At 30.2% G+C, this 3993-nt stretch overlaps 1 non-coding gene across 1 annotated transcript; it reads left to right on the top strand.

Annotated features, from left to right (window-relative positions):
• The first annotated feature begins 3396 nt into the window (after nucleotides 1-3396).
• On the top strand, nucleotides 3397-3499 carry LOC129086864 (U6 spliceosomal RNA). The gene has a single exon (XR_008530857.1). It is a non-coding gene; the product is annotated as a U6 spliceosomal RNA (small nuclear RNA).
• Nucleotides 3500-3993: the final 494 nt, after the last annotated feature.

Below are 3993 nucleotides of genomic sequence, written 5' to 3'. Positions count from 1 at the left end.
TTTAAAACTTTGTTAAAACTTTAAAGAATTAATGAACTGAATTAATTTGTAAGATTGAGTTCAAACTGTTATTATAATAGGAAAGAGTCTATCACTAAAGTAGTATTCTTCATGCCAGTGATAGATATATCTTAACTTTTTAAACCAAGCAAATATTTTTTGTTTCTCTTAATATGCTCATTCAAAAGACTGTTTTATTCACAATGTGAGCAAGAAACATTATTATGAAAACTTATAACAATACAACCACAGCCCTGGCCAAGTAGCTAAATTGGTTAGAGTGTCGCCCCAATGTGACAAGGTTGAGGGTTCGATCCCTGGCCAGGGCACCGATCTATTAATGAACACTTTTTAGACTTTTTTTAGTCTCTATTAATCTATTTTGGTATTGTGTCATTATGTTCTAATTATAGTAGTTTTAATGCATATTTCATATCGGGATATATTACACCTCTAGATATATTGATTAAGTAAAGTTTCAAAAATTCATTTATTTGTGATTATACATATATTTGCAATATTAATCATACCACTAATTTTCTTTTTCATGGATCATTTACTTTCCTTTATACCGGAGTCAACCTATGAATGCATCGATAGGTGGAACAACTTGATGTTTCCCTCTCTCTCCTCTTTCCTCTCTCTCCATAAGTAAATAAAAAGAAATTAACAATAAAACAATGAAAGTCTATAGGCTAATTAGGGATCTAAATTCATGACTCATTATGGTTTACTTAGCCATCCCATTCATCACTACTAAAATACTCTGTGCTGAGTTTTCTTTACACATCTATGGGCCTTTATTTATTTTTTAATATTATTTTACATATTATTTTCTTAACTGATGTTTCTCTTGGGAAGTTTGTATCTTAGTGATTTGAGGATATTCTTAATATTTTAAAAAAAACTTTATACTTTAATTATCACATATATTTGGAGTGAACATTTGTTCTTTTTCCTCCACTGGACTCAGTCACGCTTACAGCGCCCTGTCTTTCTCCGTCCCCATCCATCTGCTTCTAGGGTGGGGCATGTGGCCGAGATAAAATTCATTAGCGTAACCATTGCCAGTGAAGTAAGGAAATAAAAAAACTTAGGTCATAAAAAGATTCAATCAGGCTGTGACTTTGGGATTTGTTTGATGTTTGGAAAAAACTTTTTTAACCTCCCTCCTTAAATTTAAAGAAATTGTTGTCAACTCCTTCTGACCAAGAATATAGTGAGGGAAAAAAATTAGTCAAATGCAGAGAATAGAATGAAAAGAAATAATGACCAATCTTTTTCTCTGTTTGCTGATTCAGCCGCATGTAACAACATGAATTTTTTTAATATAATAGATTGGGTCTTTCTGTGATATTATAAAAAATTTGACAGTTTAAATAGTTTAATGTTTGTATTTTAATCTAATTTATAAGGAGCATTATGAACCTACAGATCTTCATGTTTTAGTAAGAAAAAAATGGGGAAAATATTAGCATGTAGCAATAGCCAATAAATATTATCTTTATAAAATAGTTACTACTATGCAAAATGATATTTACCTGCTTTTGGTGACATTGTCTTATAGATCTCATATGTTTAAATATTAACTTATATTCTCATATCAAAACTTTAAGTAATTTTATAGAAACTTGTCACTTGAAATTTATTTGGAGTTTGATATAAGAATATAATTATCAATTAATTAAATATCTCCTGTATGTTTTTTAAATAATTTGTCTTTAATATCAAATTTAGAAAGCTACACTAATTATATTCTCAATATCTATTAATGAACACTTTTTAGACTTTTTTTAGTCTCTATTAATCTATTTTGGTATTGTGTCATTATGTTCTAATTATAGTAGTTTTAATGCATATTTCATATTGGGATATATTACACCTCTAGATATACTGATTAAGTAAAGTTTCAAAAATTCATTTATTTGTGATTATGCATATATTTGCAATATTAATCATACCACTAATTTTCTTTTTCATGGATCATTTACTTTCCTTTATAATTTTCAAATATTTCAAATATTTAGATTTATTTTTTTAATATTTTTACTTGGCAATTTCATTATTTTATTTTTATTAAATTTGTTGATGTGACATTGGTTAATAATATATAGGTTTCAAGTGTACATTTCTGTAATACATGTCTGTATATTGCATTGTGTGCCCACCACCCAAAATCAAATTACCTTCAGGTCACCATATATTTGAACTCCTTTACCTTTTACTACCTCTTCCTCCACCAAATCGCTGGTAACCACCATATCGATGCCTATGTCTATGAGTTTTTGTTTGTTTGTTTATCTTGATTATTCATTTTTTGTGTCCAGTTTTGTATCCTACGTGTGAGTAAAATCGTATTTTAGATTTACAAATGTTTTTTGGACATTCGTCAATTTTTATTCCATGGTATGACTGTATCATGATTTTTATCCTCTCTTGCTAAATATATAACATATTTAAAGCCCTTTTCAGTTATAAATAAGCCTCATAAATAGTGCCAGACAATTGTTCAAATATTTCAAAAATTTAATCAAAATGAGATGATTAAGTTAATTTTTGTACATATTTGAAATTGTGGTAAGTACACAAGCAGATTCTAATACTGTTGCAGAATCACTTCCTAAAATTTTGGGTCATGAACCCAATTTGCTAGTAGGCCAAAACATTAAGATGCCGGTGCTTGGAGATAGTGAAAGGTTTATTCAATTAGGCCTAAGAGAAAGGATGAGAGAGCAAGATATCTTAAATCCATCTCTCCTCCTAAGCAAAAGTAGGGAGTTTTTAATGCAGCTTGGTACTAATGGAGAGGGAGTTTCAGGAAACCAAGGAGAAATCTGTGGTTCATTAATAGTAGATAAATATTTGCGCAGTCAGACTTATCGGAGCAGCAGCTGGTCGCAGCTACCTTAAAGACATTTTTCCTTCTGCAAAACAAACTCAAACTCTCCTCAAGACTCTGAAGTTCTTTCCTCTTGCTTGACAAAATTATATTGTGAGAACACAAAATTATAATGTGAGAACAAGGGGTGCTTGGTTGAAGAACCAATATTCTGCAATGTCATAATCATGTGTCAGTAATGTTATCTTTGAAGCAAAAAGCAGAAACCAGACATTTTGAGGTAATTGCCACTGTTTGTTATCATTGTTTTGTACTTAACTAGTTACATGTTTCTATCATCTCAAGCAAAGTGTTCTTTTAAACATTTCTCCTGGAACTTGCTTTACAGGCAGTTCTTCAGAACATGAGTAATGTACTTTCTTAATTTTTTGACTATAAACTACCTGACAAACAAAGGAACTGAAACATTTAGTTAAAATCTATACCTAGTGCTTGCTTCGCCAGCACATATACTAAAATTGGAACGAGTCTATGGCCATACTACCGTGAACGCGCCCGATCTGGTCTGATCTCGGAAGCTAAAATTGGAACGATACAGAGAAGATTAGCATGGCCTCTGCACAAGGATGCATGCAAATTCGTGAAGCATTCCATATTAAACAAACAAACAAACAAACAAACAAACAAAAAACCTATACTTATATCTTAATTAAAGCCTATACTTATATCCTAAATTAATTCAACTGCCAAAAATATTAGGGGCCTTAAAAATCACAGAGGGCTGAAGTACGATGCTACAATCACTGTTTTACTTGCCTGTTTCCTTATGTCCTTGCCAAGAGAGCGTTATTAAACGTTTGTGACAATGTTGTTAATGAAAATGGTATCATTACACATTTACTTTGTGTTTTCTTTTTTAACAGCAGGTAGATTGTATTTTCATATGTTTAAATAGTATTTTAAATTTCACATCTGTTTAATGTGAGCTCTGATTTTTCCATAATATTGCATTCATTTTCTATTGATTTTCATCAAAAATATTTACATGTTATCAAGATTTATATATTATGGAGTTTGTCTCTGATACAAATTGCAAAGTTTTCTTTAAATTTAATCTACTTAGATTTTTAAAGATATGCAGTTATTTATTTATC

Source organism: Pteronotus mesoamericanus, unplaced genomic scaffold, assembly GCF_021234165.1.
Source record: "Pteronotus mesoamericanus isolate MK-2021 breed Mesoamerican mustached bat unplaced genomic scaffold, CSHL_Meso_final scaffold_45, whole genome shotgun sequence".
In the NCBI taxonomy this organism is placed as follows: Eukaryota; Metazoa; Chordata; class Mammalia; order Chiroptera; family Mormoopidae; genus Pteronotus; species Pteronotus mesoamericanus.
This window is presented reverse-complemented; position numbering and strand designations above follow the sequence as displayed.